This window comes from Sceloporus occidentalis, unplaced genomic scaffold (genome assembly GCF_023333645.1).
Source record: "Sceloporus occidentalis isolate IW3139 unplaced genomic scaffold, rSceOcc1.0.p SCAF_219, whole genome shotgun sequence".
In the NCBI taxonomy this organism is placed as follows: Eukaryota; Metazoa; Chordata; class Lepidosauria; order Squamata; family Phrynosomatidae; genus Sceloporus; species Sceloporus occidentalis.
Window position 1 is genome coordinate 305,776 of NW_028317199.1, and position 27,881 is coordinate 333,656.

Genomic DNA, 27,881 nt, shown 5'->3' on the forward strand with positions numbered 1-27,881 from the left:
ATATATTGCGAGGTTATTACTTTATTCTCAGCACTGTCAGTTGAAACGCTGACGCTGCGGTACGCTGCATTACTTAACTCGGTGGCGGTGCTCAATGGATGGGAGCTGTCAGCAGATAGCTTAGAAGAGTAATAAGGTGTCGTATGAGAGAAGATAAAGCACAGCTAGTTTTATAAAGATGCTTCATAAACAGAGCATCTAGCCCAGGGATGGAAAATTCTGCAAATCCCATAATGCTTGTCCTGGGGGCCTTGGCACAAAGATGGCAGACAGTGAGTTGGATTGGCAGAACCGTGATGATGAAAAAGGTGGTTACTAACTAGGGTGCCTATATTTGGCTGAGCATTATGGGATCATTATGGGATCTGTGTTATATAGCCGACAGTGAGTAAAGGCTTGTAAGTTGACATGTCTTCCACACAGAGGTTATCTGTGGCCTTTTTTATTTCACTATAGCTCCATGTTATGTTACCCTAAAACTTTGGACTATCTCTTTCATACTTCTGTAAAGGCTCCTAATGTTGTTCTTGTAGTGCCCACTGTCTCTGGCTACAAGAGAGAGAACGTTTACAGAGACTTCACTTCAAGGGACAAACTGAAACCTTCAGCTAACTCACTCCCTCTATAATAAGTTAGAAGGCCTTAATGTGCAAACAACATTATATATTAGGTAGTGTGCTAATAAAACCATTGCCGGCCTATATGACGCATTCTTAGTTAAACTAACATCTGGCCATCTTTCTATAACATCTATACACTGTACATTGAGTTCTCTTTATGGAAGATTTTCTTCTAGATAAAGTTCATGGTCTTGTTGAGAAGAAAGTCCAACACAAGTATCGCATGTTTTAACACATGTTATATAACTATTTAATGAAAATATTTATAAGATGATGAAGAAAAGGAATACTATAGCCCATCCCAGAATACAAGCTTCATCTCTGTCCTGCTGCTGGACAGTTTCGCAAGAGTTAAAACACATATGCCTCAAGATATCACTGGCTGTCCAAGTGAGTGATAATAAACATCTTCCAGACTGGATATCGTTTATCCCAGCTGTCAGCGCCAATTGACTATGATCTTCTGTCCAACAGGACATCACCCAGGCAGCAGTCGCTTATACAAAGAGAATAGGGGCATCCAAAGCACACAGCAAGTACTACAGAAACTAAATAATTATTAAAAAATAGCAATTACATAAACAATAGGGGATAAATAAAAACAAGCCCAATTACATGCAAAAAAAGTTTCCAAATATTTTACATAATTTTTTTAAATTAGTTTCAGTGAAGGAATTCAAGAAAGCTGGGGATGTGTAAAGTTATCCTTAAAAGGGGATTCGACAAGGGCAGATTCTATGGGCAAACTGGTTCTTATCTGTCATCACTATCTATATCCGGAATCTAAAGGGCAAGCCAACACGCTGCCTTGAAAATGCAGTATCTGATGGTTTCTGGAACAGGGCGCACACTCCTTTCAGTGTTGCATTCCTCACGCCGTCTCCTTGTCCATGATCACTCACATCCAGAGTGTGTACGTGTTTGGAGAAGACAGAGATGTGGTCAGTGTGTGACTGTTCAGGCACGTGCAACAGTGTACATGTCCACTACCTGTGAAGGTGTGACGTAAGAAGCCAGGATGTTTCTGTAATGACGGTGATACTGTCTTGTATCTATGATACCAAAACAAGAACACTTCACTCCCCGGGCTCTGTTAAAATACAAATTTTTTTATTTTTTTTTAAGGTAGTAACTTTAATTAAGGCATTTAACTGGTATAAATAATGATATATTTCATGGTATATACTGTAAATCTAAACTTATATAGAACACTAAATAGTATTAGTTTTTTAGTCGTATACAGTATTTTGTAGTATACATTGCTTTTTTTAATCCACACGTAACTTGATTTTTTTCTATTTTTTGCATTCCTGTGTTTCAGTACCAGTGACCCAAGTGCTGGACTTAATCCACAATGTGCAAATGTTGGGTCTCTAATATTGTATTAATGAAACGCCTACCAAGTTGGTTTTTAAATCATTTATTCATAACGGGGAAAAAATCAGGTTTTTGCAACCTGAATAAGTTAGCAAAAAATTAGTGTTCCGTCGTTAGGTGGCGAATGGAGATTACGGTTACAGTTTCTAAGGGAACTAAAGACAAGAAGTCAGGGGGAAATCTAATGAAGATGGGTTTATGATTTATTTCTTTATTTTTATAACATCATGTGGCATCTGGAGTCAGAGGCAAAACAAATCTAGAACTGAATCACAAAGGGCAAAATTATATTTTTTAGGGGCAAGAAGTTCTGTTCAGTGGGACCAAGAGTTAAGCACAGGTAGGATTTTAGCTTCATCACGAGTTCTTGCTGTCTGATCTCATCTTAAATGTTAGATTTGCGTATATCGGGTATTTTACTAAACTTATTATTTATATGGTATACACTATGGGTCTTTGTGTCCCTTTTTCTGTTCTTGAGTTTGCTATTTTATTTGATTAGCATCTTTGTGAACTCTATTATTCTGTATTAGAATTTTGGTATTTTTTGGACATAAACGTAACATAGAATTAGATGGCAGATTCAGCCCATCTAGTATGTCAATTTTTTCTGATGTAAAGACTACTAATCAGTTATTGGTCTTCTTATCTTAGATTCAGGATAGCTTTAAGCCTATAACATGCATGTTTAAAAACTTTATTAACCGCTTCTGATGGGAGGCTGTACCACCCTCTTGATAAAGTAAAGCTTACATTATATCTAAACCTCTGACCCTTTAGTTTTAGAATTTGGCCTTCTGTTCTAACTTTCCCCCCTCCTTTTGCACACACTCATATTTTTACAAGCATATTATATTATCAAAGTGTTCCATCTTCGTCTTTTCTTTAAATTTAAACAGTTTATTCAGATCTGTTCAAGTAGTACTTATTTTTTTATGAACAAAAAAAACCAAAAAACTGAGGACACCAAGAAAAATTTCAGATAGATGTATGATAAACTTTTTTTAATCAAAACTTTTTTTTTCATAGTTTCAGAAGACAATTTATCAAAATTTACAAGCAAAAGCAAAATTATGTTTTGTTTATTACATGAGGTTTCATTAGATGAAATAAGCTAGATGCGCTAAACTAGTCATTTTGCAATTGATGCAATAAAATATATTTCATATAATGGAAAGCAGCGAATCGAAGCAGAATGCCAACAGCATGAAAGCTTTTTTTAAGACCAGTCTAAACTTCTTTCATTTAAACTGAGATTCAAAATCCTGTAAATAAACTGCTTTTTATAAGAACCATTGACACATTTATGTTTTTTGCAGCAATTCATGCTTGGAGATTATTCACTGTGACAGTGAGTCACTTATCCGTTTAATTCTTCCAGTGCTTTTAAAAGAGTCAGAATACAATGTGAAAGGAAACGCACAAGTTTCTGAAAATTAAATGTCTTGGGATTATCAAAAGTATAGTTTCCCTGGGGTTCCTTTGTCTTCCAACCAGGGTAATGTAATTTCAAGTATTCACCAAATTTCAAAGCATATGTGTTAAATTGGGTAGTGTAGGTGGGGCAAATGAATTATGAAACACGGGTATCCTTTATATACTGAATTGAAGTGATGTACCAAAAAGGCAAACAAGTAGAGTAATATAATACGTAAGGCACATATTCCCATAGATCTGAGATAAATGAGTGAAGCAGCATTTTTTTGGGGGGTAGGAGTGCTAAAATGTTGATATATGGCTTTAGTACCTAAGTGCAATCCAGTTGTTCTCATCAAGACCTTTGATGGAATACTTTTACAATGAGAATTGAGACCTGGATGATACTCTTGGACCTAGACAGAAAGGCCAAAAAGCAAGAGGGGTGCTGAGGTGTATAACTAGTGGCATTAGACGAGGGAGGTGGTTCTGCCACTCTACGGATCTCAGATCATGATTCACCTAGAGTATTATGTACAGTTCTGGAGACCCCATCTAATAAGGATATTGACACCTTGAAGAGAGTTCAGAAGGGGGCTACCAAAATGGTGAATGGTTTGCAAGATAAATATTATTACGAAAGACTTAGTTGACTCAATATGCACAGCTTGGAAGAAGAGAAAGAGGGGATGTGACCCCTTTAGATATGCAATCACAATATCTTTTTTTTCAAGGATTATCATGCTGTAAGATATTGTCCATCAAAAGAGAACCCTTGCAATGCGCGAGTGTTGCTTTAGTTCGCTGATAGGACTGGTTCTAGGAAGTAGATCTTATGAATGGCTCAGCGGTGATTGAGTTGCTTAGTCGGTCCTGTGAGCAATGAACCACAGAGTTATGGAAGAACTTGTGAGCAAATGCCAACACAGATTAATCAGATACATCATGGGATCAACATTTAGTCACTTAATATATAGCAATATTAGCCTAACTCGTGGGACATTAAACTAATCTTATCTGCTGACCCCAGAAAACTGACCGCAGAACAATTATTGCTAAAAAAACCACATAGATTTCATTAAAAAGTTTTAATTTACCTTACTTTAGGTAATGAATTACCATTATGGTGATTATGTTGCTCACAAAGCATCAAATCAAACTGATGTTTTGTTTAGTTTATTTCAGTTTATGCACTATGCGTATATGATGGAGGGTGAGCATCGTAAGATATATTTTTGGGAAGAGGCCTGCAAATGTATGAAGCATTTCTATGCAATTTCATATAAACTATCTGGCAGCAAATAGAGCATACATGGGAATACAAATATTACTATAGGAATGGGTTCTATAGTTCTCTGTCTGTGTTACAGTGACAGCTTCTGTAAAATTATTACAGAATTTATTATTATTATTTATTGTTTTATATAGCTCAATTATATTCCATTGCGCTGATAAATTTCTGTGCTACTAATATCCTTTAGCCTGTTCCTTAAATGTCAGTTATCTGTCCCTTCAAAGAATGGCAAATGTTATGACAAGAGGGCAAAGCTTAAAACTAGGTGGTTTAGAGCAGGGGCATATAGCCCCCCCCCCCAACCATATGCTACTACGCAGTTCTTACAGTCTCCCACTTGGGCTGCTTTGCCTACCAACTTCTTGCGTCCATTCTGCACTGTACAGACAGACTCAGAGTGAGGCTGTATAAAAGGTACTGTGATAGGATGATGGAGATCAAAGCAGTACTTACATACAGCCTAATGCCAATGTGTGTGCTGTGAGAACCAGGACACTATGATTGGCTGATGGAGCTCAGTGTGAGCCATGGAAGTGCCCACATACAGCCTTACTTAGTGACAGCCTTCTATGATTGGCTGATAAAGCTCACCGTTTCACTGTCAGGTTTGACCTACACATTCAGACTAAGATGTTGCTTTTACCTGTGGCCTTCTACCTGGACTGATAATGTGTACCATGCTTAAACGCAAAATTAGCTCCTGTACTGTACTGTAGCTTCCTAGCTGTGCTGCATGCATGGAAATGATATGCCTTCCCTGTGCACAGCGTCAGTGAGGGAGCTACAAGCTGTTGTTGCTTACCACATCTTGTAATGTATTGTACTGAGATGGGCCCCTGACAGCGCCTGGGCCTTGGAGCAATTGCTCCGTGGTTAACCTGGCCCCGATTATCACACAGGAGACAAGTGCTCTGAATGGATTAAGATAAATAAAGTGATGTGTGATGATGACCCCAGCACATTTCCTAAACGGAATGCTTGTTAATTCATTTCCTACACAAGGGCACGCAGTCTTTTGAGTAGGATGTTGATAATACGTGTTAGCACATACCACTTATTATAATGACTGTTTCTTAAATTGGCACGGAGTGCAATTAAGTTCCTTACCTTCAATTAAAAATAACTTTTAAGTTTACTGTGTAAGAAGAAAGGTATATCAGGTATCTATGACGGAGTGCAATTAAAATGCCTTAAAAGCTTATTAAAGCAGAGGGGTTATTGTGGGTTTCAAGCCAGGTACACCATAACTTATCTATAAAAAATATCTAAATATTACTATTATTTCTCGTAGAAGGTTTTAGATTTCCTATGGGGAAGGGTATGGATTTTTAATATTTTAACAATGAAAAAGTAATTGGCTTATTTCTTTATTTGCATTCTGCTTGAGTAATTGTTGTAGGGGTAAAGCATTTTGTTTCATTATTATTATTTATTTTTTTATAAAGTATCAACAATTTACGCAGCTCCTCCTCGCAAAACTAAGACTTTAGCTTTATAGTCATTTTATTACGTTTAATACATTTTGCTTTGTTTAGTTTATGTGTTTTATGTGTTATAAAGTCTGTTTTATAATATTTCTCCAGGCTAAGCATCCATTCTATTTACTTTTTGGATTTGTTCACGCTTGTGTTTCTCTTGTACATCAAACTATTACAATATGTCAAACAATATGTTCTATACACTCGTAGCCTAACTCTAAAATAAATATCTATTCAACTATTTCTTCTTTTCTACCGTTCCCAGCAATGTTGTCGCAAAGTAACTTCATAGGTGATCTGCACAAAAGGCAAGATGGCTTCCTGACGAATTATGTGTCCACAAGCTTAGAAAGCTTAGAAAAGTTCATGATTATCCTGTTAAGGTTAAATGGTAAAACTGGTAACGCTGTGAGATCTACCAGTGATTTCATTTGACCTCATTAGTAGGCAATACATCACTTATTTCCTGATGCGGTGAGTAAGCTTAGATCTGACAGTCATTCAAGTTTGTCTGGTGTATAAAAGTACTGGAGAGAGTAATTACAAGGTACCAGAAGTAAGCAGGGGATTAAACGCCGTGATGTCCAAGTTGGGCAGCCTCAGTGCCAGGTACAGACCATTACAGTGGTTTAAATTGTTTCAGCATCCCCCGGGTCCTTTTAGAGCACTCAAATATAAATGAACAAAGTGATGTATCAAAAATAAACCTCTTTATGAGCAAGCAAAGCAATTATATCCAACAATTGCCCTCAATTAATAATTCAGACACAATTATGGCTAATGATAGCCATATATGAAGTTAATAAAGGATTGCGGTTGAGGTTGCTAATAGAAGCATTTTAAGTGGATTACTGATCAAATTAAAATAATCATGTTTTGCCAGTTTTAGATTCAACACAATGAACCATTTAAGTTCCAGAGTGGTAAGCAGTGCTCAACCCAATCAGGGTCTTTAAATGTTTAAAATCTGAAGCATGCACGTCTATGTTATTCATAGCTACCAAGAGTCCTTAATTTTTCCTGGGTTTCTTTTTTTGCTGTTAGCTGTCCAGGCAGATATCCCATTTATTAGGATTGCCAGTATTGTGGACAGATATGTGTGACTCCCCAGGAAATTGGGATGGTGGTAATAATGCTTACTCCTCAACAATGCTGGCCATTAAATCTATGACTATATATATATATATATATATATATATATATATATATATATAATATACATAATATATATATATATATACAGTATATTAAGGATGAATAATGTTCTCTGTCTGGAACTAATAATGTTAGATTTTCCACTCATTTAGTAGAGCCATAGCATCCCAAATACTGCTTGCCTTACCAGTACGAATTTATGTTCTGCTGTGACGTTTGCAGTTTCGTTTTTTGTCGTGGCCAGTAGTTTATAAATTGGATTTCTGTTGCTAATGGTGATAATAAAAATAATTAAAAGATTGTAAAGCTCATACATTTTGAAATAAACAATATGGCATGTTGTATCTATAAGCTGGGAACTCTCAGAATTTCCACTGGAGTGGATGGAAATCAGAGACGATTACTGGACATCTGTCATGTTCAAGTTCCAACCAGGGGAAAGTTGTGTTCCATAACACTCCCCTCTGCCGTCTCTTGTACACAGCACAGCTCCTTGGGGATCCACGCCGGTGACTTTCCCGGGTTATCTCAGTATTAAAAGCAGACAATATAAAATATTTAACATATCATTAAAGATATCTATGTGCCCCTTTACATTTTTTGTGTTGTCCACGTTCGGCCAAAAACATCTCCATGCGCGTGATATACTTCCAGTCAGCTCCAACTCTGACTTAGAGAATACAGCGGGTGAGTGCCTGTTAAGACCTTGTGCGCATGCATCAAAAACACTCCTATTGATTTCAATAGGAACTCTTTCCTGCCATTGATTGGCTTCTTCAAGCAACCAATCAGTTCTAAGACTTCTCAGACCACAGAGGAAAAGGCTGTAGCTTCTACCCTAGAATTTTTTTGGATGCATGCATGTTAAATTACTCAGAGTGCTTTTCTTTAGAGGGGTGTCTTGGAAAGTAATCTGCCCCTTCAAGATAATATACTATTAACGCAGTTGCAGCATTATTTGGCCAGATAAAAATATAAACATGACAATTATATTAATGGGATTTATACGAGATACTTAAATGGACAATAAAGGGCATTCAAGTATAATCTGACTAAGTCTAATGTCTTTGTGTGTGAATTAGTGAGCTGCAGGAAATGATGAATTCCTATTAAAATGGGATATGGACGTATGGAGTATGAATTCTTTTACTGGACCAACCTGAACAATTAGCAGAGAAGGAAAATTATAGGTGTTTATACAACGCAATAAATGTGGACGGTGTGAGCAGTCTGAGCAGGTACCATACAATATAAAGAAATATACACACCTACCTGCACGGCAGGATCCAACATGATATAACGTCACACGCAGCATAACAAGCCTTTACCCAAGGGTTTACTAGCGGGATAATAAGCCACTTTACACTTTACAGCTTTACGCACATATACCTGAGAGTTCCTAGGTATGGTAATTACTTTTTTCAAGGTACAGACAAAATATTGTGTAAACACTTTACAAACACTTCAAATGAGTCTATTCAGTAAAGGTAGAGTTTTGGTTTTGACTCTCTTGCTTCACTGTTCATTATGAATGGCCAACACTGACAGGTGTCTCCAGTGTAAAGGACTTTGCTGGCCCTGTATAATGCATAACTGAATCATTGAGGAGACTAAAGAAATCTGATTTAAACATACATTATTTAGGGCCAGAGCAGAAGCTCACTGGGATTGGACCTTCATTGGGTATAGAGATGTCAAGGTGGTGAAACACAAATCTCCTGCAAACTGTCCTCTGAACTCTCCCTTTAGCGAAAACACCCAAAAGACACAGTGGGGGCAATTACTGGTGTCATAAGGCCAAAATCCTATGCAACATGTGCACCAACCTACTATACCTGTGTATAGATGGTATAATGGGATTTATAGGAGATACTTAAATGGACAATATAGGACATTCAAGTATAATCTGACTAAGTCTAATGTCTTTGTGTGTGAATTAGTGAGCTGCAGGAAATGATGAATTCCTAGTTAAAAATATTTTGGAGCAAAAACTCTGCCGAGTCTTACATGGTGGTATCGCAACTCTAGACTCAAATGTATCCATGGAGCACCTAACTGTTATTTATTCATGTTTTATGGTTCTTGTTTCCTATATTTTAACCTATATATAATTGTATTAGTTTAATTTTCATATATGTATCTCATTAATATGTCACTCATGTAGTCCCTTGCTGGTTTGTCATTTATTATTATTATTATTTATATAGTATATATACATACATGTTTATTTTTTATGTTTGGAGTGTGTTCATCCTTTGTGTTTCAATAGTGTGATGTTAATAGTGTAAGTAATGTAGCATTTCAAAATATTGTAATTTAAGAAGGTTTAACTCTAGGACCTCATTCGTTATACGCAAACATGGACTAAAACCTCTTTTTTTAATATACACCCATGAAGGTCAGGATATGAGGCTTTCTAAGGGTTAATCTAAAATCATTAGTACTTTGAGGCTAGACCTGACATGTCCTAGGTTATAATTATTTCAGCAATGCCACAATCATTTCCATCACGTAGCTCCTTATTACAACCTTGTAAAAACAACATATAGTTTAAACACCCCTTAGTAAGTGTCTGAAAATGAGGCAGATGCATCATGTAGACTTACAATATTGTGTGAGGCCACCGCAGCTACTGGATACATTTACTAAAGGTTACGGGATGAGGACTTTTCTAATGAATCCCTCTATGTATTGACCTAAAATGTAGTGCTTAAGGTGACAGCCATATGATGGCTGGAGTGTACCTTTGATCACTTAAGGACAGAGGACATAATATCACATCCCTGAAAAAGCGGCTTTTAAGGCCTAGGACGTAATATGATGTCCTACGCAACTGTCACCAATCACAGCAGCGTCGATCAGCAGCAAGAACGCTGCTCACTGCACCTCATGCATGTGATGGTTTATCTTTATACAAAAGGTATATATAATTTGTGTGTTTAAAACAAATCAGAGAGAGAGGGAAAAACCCTTTAGTGCTTATGGAGTTAATATTAAATCCCCTTTAATTGTAACATAAGCACATGACATGGGCATGGCCGATCATCAATTACCCAATAAAGACGAGATCTGCTGGATTTTAAAACGGTCACAGATTTTATTAAATATACACCTGCAACAAACATAAACGTAAACTTCAAACATGTAAACATATATTAATATCCCACAATTAGCCCCAGCTATTAATCTCAGCTTACTAGGTCCTAGCTTACTAGGACAGGATCACCCGAGAAGGCTGGCGCCGGCGTAAACAATGTTAAAAGTGCTTACCGGCATCCTCCCTGCACGGTAGTGAAATTGATATGAACTCCCCAGGCCATCCCGTGGGAGTCCTGCATGTAGCCATCCAGCTAATGCCACCCGAGATGCCATATCTCAGATGGCCAACTCCCGCACTGATGCCAGACCCCGAGGGACCCCCTGTCATACCCAGAACACAACAGAACAAGGGAGGGTGGGAACTTCACTTCTGTATAACTTATTAAAACTGAAAGGAAATCCCCCCAAGTGTAAAAGTAAATAACCCTTGGGAGGGGTAACAGATAACATTCACATAATAAAAAAAAGATACCTTCGGCAATTTACGGCCAGCCCAGTCATGCTGGCCCTGCGTGTAAGTCCCCTTCAGGTCAATACTCTACATTTGATGTTTCTTCCAAAGAGTTCAGCCCTTCTTAAATTGGGGATTTAGGATTTAATATTTGTTATTGTGGGGGCATTAATCAGTAATATATTTTGTTCATTCAATTCTATTCATAATATATGGTTCTAGTAAGATTGACTTATATATATACTCTCCAGCATCTAACATGTTATGGAGAGCGTTTGTGGAAGAGGGCACCATAGGGCATAAACTTAAAAGGTACCATCAATATATTGTAGGCTTTAGAAAATGTGATATGGGAACCTGATTTTTATTTAGGAACCAGTGATGTGGACTCACATATAAAATTTGTAATGAAAGGGATAGAATTAATGCATGCCCACAACTATTTCTGGTTTCAGGATGAGATTTTTTGGCAGTTAAAGGGTACAGCTACGGGGACCAGGTTTGCCAATCTCTTCATGTACGATTGGGAGACCAAATATATTTGGAATGACCATGGCTGGTTGGGTTGGCAAACCTTGTACCATATGTAGATATTAAATATGTATAAATGGGGCAAAAAGAATGCAGACAAATTTATTGGTTTGTTTTTGGCCCATTCATTTTCAGTCAACAAATATTGTTCCCTGTCCATTCGTTTTGGTGGAACATTCAAGGGTATTTTTGATTCGGGAATGAAATTTGTTGCCAAGTGCCCACATTCACTGGTGACTGGCAACTGGAAGCAATGTATATTCTCACAAAACTCAACACTAATGGTAGAGGATATAAAATGCTAAGAAACAACAATTACCATCCCACTTTGAAGAAGCCTTACTTTTTTAGGCAAAATGCACCACAAACATGGACAGGTGATTTGATTGGATACAAATTGAGATGTAAGATACTACATTTCAGTAACTGTATATTGTATAACTGATATATTGTATTTGTGTTATACCTGTATACGGTGGGAATGTGCCCGTTAAAATAACTTACTTTTACTGTAGGAAAATAGTGCTTATATTTATTGTGGCTGAGATGCTTATCCAAGTGTTATTGAAGGCTTTTATCCCAAGGAAATGTAAATCTTCGTTTATATCTTCCTACCTTACACATTTGGCTAATATAAATTAATCTAAAATGCTTGAGGCAAACTTCAAAGCGTGGAATTTGAATGCCAAATCTAATGTATTTCAAAGGGAACAGCCTGTCAACTTACTGTGCTTATTATGCGGGAAGAGCCACACAGAGATAGTCCTTCTATGTATAGTATAATTAAAATATTGCTTTATTTTAAATAATATTAAAATATTCCCCCGTGAGGAGTGAAGCTCCAAAAGGAGAAGGTTGCAGATCTAATATCCACTGTGGCCCTGCACTTTGGAGCACGGGCACCTATCTTCATCGATGACAGAGAAGTTCCTTTGGGCTTCAAAGTGAGACAAAAAATAGGTATGGCACTAATTGCACTTGAATGTCTTCCAAGAAAAAATAGGCAAGTACAGGCACTGAAGGAGTATAAACAGACTGTTTCCCATCTTTACTTGTATAAAGTTTTGGATGGCAGAGACACTAATACCATTGATATCAAACATAATGAACCTCATACTATCGGAGTGAAGGAATGAAACTTACCTGGCCGAAACTGTATAGCTTTAAAATTCATCCATCTCTCAGCTGAATAATTTGCTATAAAAAATGCAATTAGTAGTCTAAACAAGGCCAAATATTTTGTTGATTAATCAAGACACGTGGCACATGGCACGTGCATTTCTATACTGACTAATATAATATGCCTTAGGAAGACACATTGGTAAAACACGCAACTTAATGTAAACTAACTAAGCTTTTTGTGTTTTTTCATATTTTAGCTAATAGAGATGAGTTTCTGAAATCAATATATTATTATTATTATTATTATTATTATTATTATTATTATTATTATTATACCCTGGAACTTCCGAAGGTAAAGCTACATGGCCCTCTCTGGGGCAGTGGCTTCATGAAGGAGCGGGGCATATAGATACATATACGGGTTGGTTTAACCCCAGACAGCTTTAATGGGTGAAGAGTAGGCATTTCCAAACACTGCTTCCTTGCTCACAGATAAAAAGGAACTGATCTGGAGACCCCAGGAAGCAGAGCTTCACCCAGAGACTCAGAGATTACCTGGGTATGATTGTTAGAATTTAATTAACACATTGAAAATATTTTTGCTAATTTTTAGGTTTAATACCTGGCATATATTCATGTAATCTATACCAAATACTGACTCAAAAATGCACTGCAGCAAACTTGATTATTTACAAATATATATATATATACCATTACATAAGTTATGGTGGGTAAAGATGATGGAAAACCCTTCCACTTAAAATTAAGGAGGTAGTAGAAGTATTATTAAACACTCATCTACAGACACCAGGCAAGCCAGAAGGCTTCTTTTTTTCTGGGTGGGCTCATGCAAATAAGGTCAACACCTCTTACCCGAGTTTTGTCTAAAGGCTGTCCTGTACAGCCAGCGATTACTTTCAAGGGATCCATGTATAAAGTGGATATAGATCCAAAAGGTATTATTGTTGACCTTATTTGCATGCGCCTACCCAGAATCCCTTTTGGTTGTGGCAACACCATGAGATTTCTGAGGGAAAAACAAGCTTTCTGGCTTGTCTTAAGTGGAAGGGTTTTCCATCACCTTTACCCACCATAACTTATGTAATGGTATTTCTCAGATTCACAGGTATATACATTATACAAAGCAACTATAAATAGGAAAGAATGCCTACAATTTATTTGTTAACTTGCCATGCATTATTCCTATAATTATTCCACATTAACTACACGATTCACATAAAGTCAACAACTGCAGTTACCCCTCAACAGCGTCATTGCACCGTTTGTAGCTCATGACATACCTGGTACGTCATTGGTTCTCTAGGAACGTATTTTTATGACGTACCTGATACGTCATTGGTTATGAAGGGGTTAAGTGGTCATGCATAGCAGAGGGAGTGGACATAGCCAACCGCCACTCCACTATCTGGAGAAAGAGGAAAATTACACTTCATTCAGAGATTCCGAGGTAAAACCAGGAGAGTTCCCAAGTATGAATATATACAGCCATATACAAACAAAAATATAATTCCACATATTTAAAAAATTATATAATTTCCCATGAATATTTTGTAGGTATATATTTCTAAATTTTTTATTTACTGACACTTCCAAGAGCAATAATAAATGTCTTCCCTGGACAATAGTCTTATATGCAATGGCATCTTTTTCCATGTGAAATAAAAAATAAAAAAACGCTTTCAGCCGTGCAATGAAATAATTATCACAGCATCTACAATAATTGCTTACAAGCGATTTATTATAAAAGCTTCAGCGGCACACAGACATTTACTATAATTAGAGCTGCCAAGTACATGGTATTTTATCGCCTCAATGTTAAACATTGAACTTAAGCCAAAATATATTATTAATGCACCAGTTATAGCAAATCTGATCAGATAAACTGATATATGTTATTATTTTAATGTTATAAAAAGAATTATCTTCACATATTGGAGCCCATAATCTTTACCTCTTAAGGCACAATCCAAACATAAAAAATCTGATGGTGGATAAGACCCACTCGGCCATCTAGTCTGCCCATTTTCCTGATGTAAAAGGCTTCGACCTTAATCAATTATTGGTCTTGTCTTAGATTTAGGAACCATATGCCTATCCCATGCATGTTTAAATTCATTCTACCACTTCTGATGGGGGGCTGCTCCATTTACCTACTACAGTCTCAGTAAAGTAAATACTTATGATCCAAATTGATGATCTAAATCCATGATTCATACAAGTACTCAGCACGTTTTTAGTAAGGATGGAAAGTACCAATATCACTTTGTGAAAACTATATAACGGATCAGTTCCGTGTTTATGAAACAAACAAAGTTAATGGAAGGTTTTACATTTCATATTGTTTGTGCTACATTATTTAAAGGGACGGAATAACCCTTAGGCACACTAGGTAAGTGCCTAGGGCCCACTAGACCTGTCCCATTAGGTTCACTGCATCTGCAGTGTTGCCCACCATAACAGTATAGTAGGGAGCTTCCCAGGATAGGCTAACCAGAGCTCTCCCTCTTCTGGGGACAGGGCTACCCATCTGTAGAGACATGGTTGGCTGCTCATTGTCCTAAATGGGTAAAAGAAGAGAAGGGGAAGAGGGTAGACAGTGGGCACAGTCAAAGTCTTCTCCCCTGCCAAGCGAAAGAGAAAACTGACTCAGAAAAGCTGTGCTTTACTCGTAGATATGAGTAACAGCAGCAACCACTAGAAAAATAAGTGAACAGGTTGTAGGTGAACATTGAGTAGGAGTCTACTCAGGTTTCACCATAAGGAAGCCCAATGCACTCTTCCTAACACAGAACACTATGAGTGGCATGGAGTGATAACAGGGACCTCTCAAGGGTAACCGGAACCACGGAACAGGCGTGATGGAATGTAGCCGGGGTCAAAGCTCCTAGAGCAATACACCAGAAGACACAGAAACGTGAATACACAGCCAGGGGCAGGATACTAGAGGACACGGGTAGTCTGTTTAACACAACTAAAAAAATAACGTATTTCACTGCCAGGGACAGGGTGCCAGAGGTCACGGGTAATATTTAGTTGTTATGCTAATGAGGCGTATGTACCAATACAAATCAGGTGCCATCTGTGGGTAAACGAGTGTTCACAGAGAGACTATCAAATTCCAACTGCCTGAGCTGAAACGAGATATGGTATTTATTAGACTTGGGCACCAGGGGGCTCTTCGTGTTCGTCTTCGTGCTCGTCTTCGTCAAAAAAAAAATCTTCGTATTCCGCGAATATTCGCCCGTTCCTGTCTTCTCTTCGGGCGAATATTCGTTTTTTCTTCGTTTTTTCCGGTTAAGGGGTTAATACGGGGTTAACGCGTACCGCAGCAGCTCTGGCGCCAGTAGTTTAAATGTGCGTATCAGCAACTCTATTGGTCGCCAGCAGGGGGCCTCCTGCTGGTGACCAATGAGCTCACTACCATATATATAGCTAATATATTCTCGGGCAGAATATTATGCTACTCAGTGTAAAACCAACAGAGGGCAGCATATTATTTAAATAAAATATATCCCCATGATCCGCTGGTCTCCCCGCTGCAACAGTTAAATGTCCGCACTCGCAGACATTAATTCTGTCGAACTTGCAAACTCTTTTTTTCTATTTATTTTGGGGGTTTTTTTGTATTAAACCATTACACGAAAGGATCATGGGAATATATTTTATATATCCGAGTGTGGACATTTAACTGTTGCAGCGGGGAGACCAGCGGATCATGGGGATATATTTTATTTAAATAATTAATAAATGAAAATGAACACACTGCCACATATGGCTAATATATCTTCGGACAGAATGCTGCCCTCTGTTGGTTTTACACTGAGTAGCATAATAACTTTGGATTTCAAGCATATGCTACTTAATGTAAAACCAACAGAGGGCAGCATCGTGTCCGAAGTTATAGTAAGTTATTTATGCTAAGTTAAATGTCCGTACCGGCGACTTTGTTGGTCGCTGGCACGGACTTTTAACTGTTGCAGCAGGGTCCCAGGTTGATTTTTTTTTCTGCCTAGCAACTAGTGGTAAGGGGCCGTGCGAGTGAGCCTATTGGTCGCTTGCACAGCCCTTTACCCTACGGATTTCTGCTCCCGTTATCCAACGCAGCATCGCAGGGGTTAACGGGAGCGGAAATCAGGAGTTAAAAAGGCCGTGCGAGTGAGCCCTATTGGTCACCTGCAGGGTCTTCCTCTGGCATCAACCAATTGGTTGATGCCAGAGGAAGACCCTGCAGGTGACCAATAGGCTCACTCACACTGCCCTGTAACCCCTGACGACGAACCTGCAGATTTCCACTTCAGTCAACTCCCGCGATGCTGTGAAGATAAGGTAAGTTAGATGGGGAAGGGACCGGGGAGAATAGTAGACGAAGGCGAAGATTCTTCGTGTGTGAGTCTTCGTCTTCGCCTACGTTTTACCGGCACTGTCTTCTCTTCTTCATGTCTTCGGAACGAACACGAAAACGCACTCTTCGTGTTCGTTTTCATGTTCGCCCGAAGACGAATGCACAAGTCTAGTATTTATATCATCACACAGTCTGAATACTGCTATCTGATTGGTTGGAACATACTAATGCAAATATTACAGTCGGTTTAACAAAAATCAGGATACCAGAAGTCACAAATAACGTATTCCACAGTCAGGGTCAGATTATCAGAGATTGCAGAGAATGCTGAGAAGCAGAAAAACCCACTAGGGAGCCACACTACAACTGAGCCCCGGCAAACAGGTATCGTGTCTTTAGATAACCCAGGTGGTGACGAGGATGCGGTCCGCTTTATAAATATTCATGAGGGGCATTGGGAGTATATGGCAGTCTCATGCAGCAGGGACTGTGTGTTGCTCCTCCATACCCCGTGTGCCGAAGACGAGGATGTCCGCGGGAAGGCCGTCATCAGATTTATCTTCTCTGTAGTTGTTAAATTTGTGTGCAAAACACTTTTAAATCATATGACAGAAGAAAGCCTTTCACCCTAACATTAAACTGAAAAAGAATGGATGTCTAAGAATTTCTAAGAATCATGGCAAAACTCGATGTTGGAGTATATGTGTCATTTACGTGTAGCTTTGTATGTGTAGGAGAAAATTGTTTGCCAGAGGGGAGAAAAAGTATTCCGGAGGAGATTTTTTTTTAGATTTTTGCAATAACAAAAATTTGTTTTTTCGAAGGAAAAATCCTTTAAGTGTTCAGAGAGAACATGATCCCAGCTAAAAGGCTATTCCTGCAAACTATGGTCCTGATTTTTTATGTGACCTCTATCAATCAACGGTGTCTAGAGGGCTTATTGACCGATCAGCAAAATACCTGTCCGGTTAACACATAGGCATCCATTCGGTACACATAGGTGAGTCTATATACAATGTGTAATTACATGCACATATTACAGGACAACAATTTTAAATTAGAACCAGTCTATCATTTGTACTTTTACTAACAGTGAATAATCTCACAGAGGAGGGTATTTCACCTTCAGCAAAGGATAATAAATGTGTGGAATCCGTTATAAACAGGGACGATCTTAGCTCCAGGTGGTACCTGCTTTGGTTGGTTTCTAGTGGTGAAATTAATTTATTTTGAATGGATCTATAGGAACAAGAATAACCATGACTGCCATGAAGTCTGTATATGAGCCCATTTGGAACATCGTAATAGCCAGTATTTTGGATTATATGCTAAGTTAAATAAGTACTATGGAAACACAACACCCCAACTGCGTTGAAAGGTAAACCAGACCTTTGGCTGCTTTCAGTTAGCGAGTAGCTTACAAAGATTTGATACTTTAGCAGCAAATCATTAAGCTGAAGGTTTCTTAACCCAATTCCCCGCATGTCAATATATATATATAGTGAGATAAACGGGGCAGGGGGCTACCTGGTGACCCCTGAAGATACTAGGAATAAATGCACACGTGCAGAGACATTAATGTGTAGTTTCGATTCGTTCTGGCACACAGCATACATGCTTTCTGTTTCAAACATGCTGTATAAGTCCAAGTCTTAAGACGCTTTTCCTTGATTAGGTCTCTGTGAGCTGTCTGCCGAGATATCCGATGATTGGGTGGCAGGCAGTACAGGTGTCGCATTTTGGCTACAATCTGTGTTCATCAAAAGCAGAGAATCTGTGGAGTCCAAAATCTCAAACTTAATGCTGTGTTTTGACCTCTTTGTTTTCATTCCTCTTGCTTAGACCAACAACAACTTTTCTGCTCCAGAAACGAGACTGTTTATTGGGTTTATTTTACAATATCTAGTTATTTATATGTGAGGCAGAAATAGGAACTTTACAATAAAAAAAAATAATAATTATAAAATGAATGATAATTAATTTAACATCCCATCCAGGTTAATGCGCCTGTACATGGCTGGTGTAAATTTTCTCCCAGGCATGTCTTCTATCACTATCAGTACCCCCGACATTTCAGGTGTCCACACCGAGACACTTGTGTTGGGGGGCAAGAGGCAGGGAGTGAACCCAGAAATAGCTAAAGTGGGCACCTCACCCAGTTAGCCACCCACGGATGCTATTTAAATAATGCGCACGCTTAGAAAAAAATTTGTTTTTGTTTTTTTGGTATTTACAGAGATGGTAAACATTTTTTTTTACTTTCACATGAAAATAAATATTTTAATAAAAGGGTTTTTGATTTCAGAATTTTAACAACACATCTCTGCGGTCTCTGTCCTTACTGCTGAGCGCCTCTACAGAAAAAAGAAGAAAAATGTTATTTCAGCCGAGTTCCATGTAGCTTCTTAGATATAATTTTCCTTCTCCTGAACGTATCATCCTCATTTTGCGCACTCCCCAAAGCCCATCTACTGCATGACGTTAAACATTTACTCGTGACCTTCTTAACTCACCTTTTAAAACATTCAGCTAACATTTCATAGGGGATGCAGCCTTACAGAAATGGCAAGCGTCTGACCATTACTTGGCATATCCAGAAAGGCTTAATATAACTAATGCTTCAATGTTTAAAATACATTAGTGTTTATTAAAATAGTATCTTAAACCAAAGTTATTTTAGTATGTGGTACATTTTTAAGCTCTGCAGCAAACATCACGTTTGCATATGCATCCATCCAATCTACATGTTAAGAAGCATATCATATGCTAACCAAGACATATAGTTGACAGATTTATATGCTGAAGAAAGATTAAAACACAGATGATTTTGGTTTGGTGGTTGCAGTTCACGTGTCGTGTGTCACCCCATCTTATTTAGCCCAGCTATCTTCAAAGGGCTAGCAGCTAATCCGAATAACACACAGTGTATCTTTCATACCGTGATATTTTTACCCCTTTGTCTTGATGCTTCAACATTTTTTTGACTACTTAGGCCTATAGCTGAATACCGTTGAACCCAAATACCCAAGAACCACCCAACAATAGAATGAGGGTAAGGGTGTTGGCCAGTTTTATTTTAACCAATTACAACCAAACATGGACTCCACCATATTGCGGCCAGCTGCTGAGTTTGCTCCCATCAGGCAGGTGATCACGTAAAACGTCATGAACTCTCGTTCTAAGATGCCATCAGCCGCCTCCTAAGACTCAGCTCCCCAGTCTTCTTGACAGACCTCAATGTTCTCAGTTTCTCACCACCTCGGAGCGCTGGCCAGAGAACATGGCTAGTTGTGAGTAAAACAAAAGAACACATGCTGGAACAACAGGAAAGAGGTAGGCCCCAAACATGTGCTGATCTATCCACCCCCCCATTGCAAAATTGTTACACCCGAGAACCAATAGCCCAACTTGTTATTGACTGGCTCAGCATAGGTCAGCAGTCATACCCCCCTTTTTTAGTGGGTCCCTTTCCAGCACGAAAGAGCATATGGACTGGATGTATATTAAATTAAAGTATATTTTTGCTAACCTGCAAGTTTTGTAAACTTCCCTTCGCTTTCCCATAGGGTTGCTAGATGAGGCCCTCCAGCACCCCCACACTCTACATTAAGTAAACATGTTTGGGGTGCTGCTGAAATGACCAATATATTCATACCACAAAAAGGAAGGAGTCAATTTATACCCAATAAAACATACCACAAATGTTTCTTTTTTGTCGCCTTGTCTTATACTTAGACCGAAGTCCCTAAAGTTGTAAGCCTTCACTGATGAGATTTATGTATAGTTACTGCAGTTCTATTTAAATCGTTGGTTTTTCTTTCTTTGCTTTTAGGAAAGCCTTTTTTATTTATGTGTCCGTATCAAACTTAAAAGCATCGGTTGGCAATGACGGATGTTTCTTAAATTACCCATTTTCCCTGAGGGACACTTCAATCACGTACATTTAAAACATTACAAGATATTATATTGTCCACCCATTAGTTTAGCAATGTTTAATGTCACAAAAAAAAACAAAAGCTGGGGGGAATCCAACTTCAGCATTTGTTATGGTCGAGGAGTTAGGATCGCATCTGGATTGAACTGTAAGCTTAGGCTCCCCCTAGTGGTGTGTTTGTGTAGTAAGAAACTCTGACATATAAAAATATCTCATTCTGAAAAGCAAAATGTTCCCATATCTGCCTTATACTTTAAAATTGTATCTTTAGGTTAAAAATGTTTTTGCATACTTTTCAATATCAGCTTGTATCTCATTAACATATCTGTCTCACAATGCAATACTTCCACCATTCATGCATTGCACTTTGAAACATAATGTGCTATTTCCTTTGTCCAAGAATGACAGATTATAGCTTTAATAAACTCAAATATATGCTCTAAAACACAAAAATTTTGTTAAAACTCTCAATAAAAAAACAAAGATCCCTGCAACCAGGACCGGACTGGTGATAACGAGACAGCACTTGCACTTTAAAGCCAGAGTCGGCCTAATGACTTAACTGTGGCCAACAGCTGGATATGCTCGTGCCAGACCCGATCTGCCGCTGGAGTGGCAGATCAGGTGGATGTGTGGCAGTGAGGGTCGGTGGCCAACCAGGGATCTGTCCAGTGTGCCAGACAATGAACCGTTAGAATCAGGGATATCTGTTTTACCCAAAGGATTGTCCTTCTGTCCCAGCACTAAACTGGACCACAACAAAAATTTATTATACAATAAGCATAAAGAATACACACTTCTCTCCAAAACAGTAAAGAACCTAACCTCGATATCTGTACAGAAAGCTTTTGTATAAGAACAGTGTCTTTTATAACAGAAATAGACCAACTGACACAACTGGAAAGATGTGCCATTCACAGTCTGAGCATAAACCCCAAAATCACAATCAAACCAGCAGACAAGACAAAGCAGTAGTGGATATTGGTAGCAGTATAAACTGCTTTGTGTGCCCACTATGTAGGAGGTGAGAGTAGGTTCTCACCCTATTGAGAGTGTGCCTTGACGTGGCGGGTGAGCTTAATTATGCTTTGGCCAATTCATATAACCAAAACCTCTCATTTATATTATGTTTATATATTTGTTGCCAACTTTATTAGGGTAAGAAGCTCAGACAGTTTTTGTTTTTTGTATACATTGTACAGCAAAACAGCCTGCCTGTTGCATCTTTACCCCCCTCTTACACATCTATGCTATCACACACACATATTCATTCACTCTTTCACAAATATTTATTCACTAATTCACAGATAATCATTCCCTCATTCAGATACTCATTAATTCCCTCATTCAGATACTCATTTACATATACTCATTCACAAACATTCATTCACTCACTTCTTCACATATACTCATTAATTCATTCTTTCATTCAATCTCACATACTCCATACAGCCTCCCTTACCTGAACTAATGATGTACGCGCCGCTCACAGACTTCTGCAGATCTGCACAGGGGAAGCAGACGCGCAGCAGGTTCCGTTGGATTCCTGCGTCCCCCTGGCGGTAGAAGAGACGCTGCTCACGCGCGTCTGCCAGGTAAGTAGCAAGCCCGCTGCTAGAGTTGCGGGCCCGGTCGCAGTTGCTGCGGGCTTATGCGGCAGGTGCCCCTTTTGCCCTGCATTAAGGATGGCCGCATAGGCCCAGTCAGTCCGGGCCTGACTGGGCCTATTTTAAGGTACGGGCCTGGAGCTGCAGCTCCATTAGCCCCTAAGTCAATCCGGCCCTGCCCCGGCCCACCTGGCAAATGCCCGGTGTGCCCGATGGCCAGTCCGGGCCTGATGAATACTTAGGACTAGATAAAAGGAAAGCGACAAGTACTTATTACAAAAAAAAAAAACTTAACCCAGATCCCACCAAGGAATATATCACACAGCTCCAAAACCTTATTAAAACCTCTGCAAAGGCCGTCCAACTAGAAATACAAATGCTTAGAACATCCAACCCTGCTGTGAGGATCTTCTATATGCTTCAAGAAACTAGCGAACCCAGACAGACCAGTAATAACAGGTAAGGATACACTAGCAAAACAGATCTCTGGAATGATAAAAAAACATCTTAAAAGTAAAACCCCTTGTCCATAAAACAACTAGGTCTGGACATCACTGACCTTCTCAACAAACCAAGTCAGATCTAAAAACGATCTGCCAATACAATTTTAGCAACCATGAATGTAGAATCACTAAACAGCAACACAGCACATCAGCATGGAATTGATGCCTGCTATGCTATGCTATACCTGCTATGGATTCCAAAAATAATTATAGCCCTGAAACAATAACTAAATGAATGGAATTCATCCTCACACATAACCGTTTCACTTTTAACAAGGATTCGCTCATTCAGTTAATGGGAACCGCGATGGCAACAAAGAAAGCACTACAACGCGCTAATCTCTATACTTATACTGCCACAAACCTTTCAAATATTATCGCTTCATAGATGACATTCATTATACAGACAGAATGAGAAGAAAAACCCAACGCTTTTCATAACTCATGTAACTCATTCCATACACCAATTAAATGAAACCTAAAGTTTTCTACTGACTGTGTAGACTTCTTGGACACCAGTGGGAAGCGCCACTCACCTGTATACAGAAAAACCACAGAGGGATACCGCGCTCCACCGCTCCAGCTTTCACTCATCCCACTCTAAGCGAGGGATTAATCCCAGCCAAGCCATCAGATACCACGGCCAGTGGCGTTACTACCGGGGTCGCAGGGGTCGCGACTGCGACCTGGCCCCGGCGGCGGGGGGCCCAAGCCAAGGGGCCGCCCGAAATCTTTTTTCCGTTTTTTTTTTTTTTTAAATAAGGCAGGGGCGTCCAACATGCGGCCCGCGGGCCAAATGCGGCCCGCGAGACCTCGAGGTGCGGCCCGCGTAAGATCGGCAGCCAGGGCATGAATAAATGAGTGTGTGTGTGTGTGTGATAGCATGGATGTGTAAGTGCTGGAACCTAGGCATGATGGGACTGTGATTGCTGTTAGCAATCACACTCCTATCATGCCAAGTCAGCCAGTACATGCTGAAACCTGGCCAGCTGCCCCCCTTGTGTAGTGATGCTGCCAGCAGTATGGGGTCTGCACTTACAGCCACCCTGTACCAGCATGTACTGGCTGACTTGGCATGATAGGAGTGTGATTGCTAACAGCAATCACAGTCCCATAATGCCTAGGTTCCAGCATTTACTGGATGGATGTGTAAGTGCTGGAACCTAGGCATGATGGGACTGTGACTACTGTTAGCAATCACACTCCTATCATGCCAAATCAGCCAGTACATGCTGAAACCTAGCTAGCTGCCCCCCTTGTGTAGTGATGCTGCCAGCAGTATGGGGTCTGCACATCACTTACAGCCACCCTGTACCAGCGTGTACTGGCTGACTTGGCATGATAGGAGTGTGATTGCTAACAGCAATCACAGCGAGCACAGTCCCATCATGCCTAGGTACCAGCATGTACTGGTTGCCTGGGTATGATAGGAGTGTGATTGTTGTTAGCGATCACACTCCTATCATACCAAGTCATATTGCTAATTTTGTCCAATTGTGTGTTACCTACTTTTATTAAACATGTGAGTTTTTATTATTATTTTTAAAGGTGGGGGTCATTTTCGGTTTTGGCTAAGTGAACCCTGAATGTTTTGGTCCAGAATTTTCATTTTAGTTCATCCCTAGAATAAATCTAGGGAATCCTGAATTTGTAGTCGCAAAACTTTCAAGGCCCACAAATCAGTGAGAGGAAGAGTAAAGGTTTTGTGTCATTTTACTTTATTTTAATCTGCATATTTTATTAAAGGCCATATTTTTTGTCACAGTGAAAAATGAGTGCAGCCCGCGCACGTATACAATTCTGATGAAGTGGCCCACTGCAGAAAAAACTTGGACACCCCTGGATTATGCCCTTTGTACATGCGCCCCTTTTTCTTAGATTTTTTTACAGATATGATTCAATATGTAAATTGAATTTGTGGAATTTGTTGAAAAAAAATTGTTGGGTAAAAATCATGGTTTTTTGGGGGGGTGAGGGGGTGGGGGGGCCCTTAACAGATTCTCGCACCCGGGCCCTGAGGCGTCTAGTTACGCCCCTGACCACGGCAAATGCTCTGACACCAAGGACCGCAACGAGAAGCTGAAAACACAAATGAAAGGGCTACAAATCCAGGATAATTAAAAAGAAAATCAAATCTGCATTTAGATCACCCCAGGAATAATTAGGGTGACCACGCCGACCATGTTTTCCAGGACACACACAATTTTTAAATATTGCTGACCAGCCCAGATAAAATGCTGCCCTGCAGTATTTGGGATGTATAGACTTATGGAAGGGAACCAATTAGTCATACATCGGGCAGCATTTTATCTGGGCTGGTCAGCAATATGTAAAAATTATATGTGTCATGGAAAACATGGCCGATGTGGCCTCCCTAATTACAATCCAGTGTGGCTACATATAACCCTATAATGAAGAGTTATAATTATAAGAAACTTACAACAACTACTAGCACAGCATTCAACGCTAAAAGAAATATTCCCCGAACCTCCTATCCTGGCTTTCAGACAACCACCCAACCTAAAATGAAAACACTGCCCATCACAATTACAAAACATACAACATCAAGGGATCCTACACTGATACATCTGCAAATGTTGTGTAAATGCGCAATACATGTGAGAAACCGGCCAGAAAGTCAACCTAAGGATGAACCTACATAGACACTCCATTAACAGACATGAAATACAAAAATAATAACTGCACCCCCGTCGACCACCACTTCACCCAGAGGGACCACTCCACTGATGAAAAATTATTAACCATTTGAAGACTAAGAACACTGGATTAAACATGAATATAGGATTCCCGTAACTTTACCAGAACTTCATATAAGAATCTGTTACAGAAACGTAAAGCAAATGCCAATTTCTTATTTTGCTACAACAATTTACTGGGGAATTTCTCTTTATTTAAAAGTGACAATACTTAGGTAATGCAAATCGTACCCCAAGATTATATACCGGTATATATATATATACCGTATATATATATATATATATATATATATATATATATATATATTTATATATATATATATGTGTGTATATGTATCATGGTTTTTTTATATATATTTTTCTTACTTTTATTAATGCAAACAGAAGGCATAATTAGGCTTTAACATCAGCAGTGAGTAGGATATTTACTTATCATAGTAAATGCTTATGAACAGACAAAAAAACAAAACAAATGATAGTAGGCATAAACAATATGGAAAAGCCACGTAACTGTAACAATATAATAAGTCAAAGGTGATATTATATACATTCTTGATTATCATCTTTCTCCTAATGTATCGCTTTGTCTTTGTCTTTCAATTCTAGTCCTTTCATACCCCTTGAATATATGTATTGTATAAAGGGCTGCGCAAATTGTTGACGCTATATAAATAAAAGATAATAATAATACTCAGGTGTCCATCCCACAAGCGAGGGATAAGACTCACTCCATTTTAAAAGATATATTCCATCATTGATATGAATATGTTGAAAGCTCACTATATCATTTGTTAGTTTTTGAGATCCAGTGGAAGGTTTTTCAGCAAAACTTTATGAGATGTCATGGGAACCTTCAAGGACAATGGAGGGAATAGATCTCTTTGGCTGGAGATGAAAGCTCAGCAATTACTGCATTGAGTTTCCATGTCATAAAAGTGAAAATCTTCATCGTGACCTTGGCTTTTTAGCCTGTGTCACTGTGCGAGCATCATCCGACTCAGCAAACCAGACAGTTACATGAAATGTCCTATAGTTCTCTTCTTTTTTTAACCGATAGCTTAAAGCTAGATGTCATCCCCAATGAGATGATTCACAACATTTCTACAAGACAAATTTTGTGCGTGCTTGCCACCCCCATTTAATTAAACGGATAATTAAATGTTCAACAGCTGATAAACACACTGTCAAAAATATGATGATATAATAAGCCAAGGTCAATAAACATGTAGAAGACTGTCATGTTGATACAATCTCTTTGTAAATTGTAAAGATTATATCAGTGGATGTAACTAGCCAAAGGCAAACACTTCCCAATGTTCTATTCTGGTCTCAGAAATGTATACAGAAAGGGAATTATTGTTACTAATCTTTATAAAGGAGACAAAATCTGTCCAGCGTGTTAAGAATCACACATGATAAATTTCTAGTATATGGAAAAGGTTATTCAAGGTTAATAGTGGGCAAGTTGGATTTCCCCCCCAGAATTAAAAACTACAGGTGAGCTCATTTTACTTTCCCGTAATCAGTCATTGGCACGTATGCTGCTGAGGCCTGGGCCAGCCATTTGGCAAATTGGGCAAATGCATGGTGGGCTGGTGCCCAAATGAGCCACAACCTCCACTTTACCTGTGGCTCCACCAAGACATTGGATCCTTTAGTGTGCTGCAGTGGGGAGTCACTGGTTGGCCACTTTCTGTAAGAGTGGAACGAAGTACATAATTTAGTGGCCACTTGCCTTAAACTGCCTGAGTCGCTTTTCTCTCTGGCCAGTAGCTTACCTAAGGTGGGGCGTGGGTGGTGATTCTCCCCGAGTGCCGCTCGTCAGGGAGGTTCTACATGATATGCAGTTTAAGGCTTCAAAATGAACCTCTGGATCTTAGAGGTCTCCTTTTTATCTACAGAAGATATAGAAGATACTTCTGTAGCTAGACTACCATCTAAAGTTTTTAAATGTATACATAGAAGTTTTTCTATGTTGACTCAATAGAAGGTAGCAACTCAAGTATATCACTAGAACTGACTTAAAGTCAACTCCCTTATCCCTGTGTTCATAAGTAAGGTATACATACAACAGGGTTAATAATACTCTGCACTCCTAGTGCGGTCTGGTTACGCTTTAATAAATGTACCGGTGGCTGTTAGCAGTCACTTTGTGCCCAAACAAACAGAGGTACGTGACCTCTATTACTACACCATGACCTCTTTAATGCATAA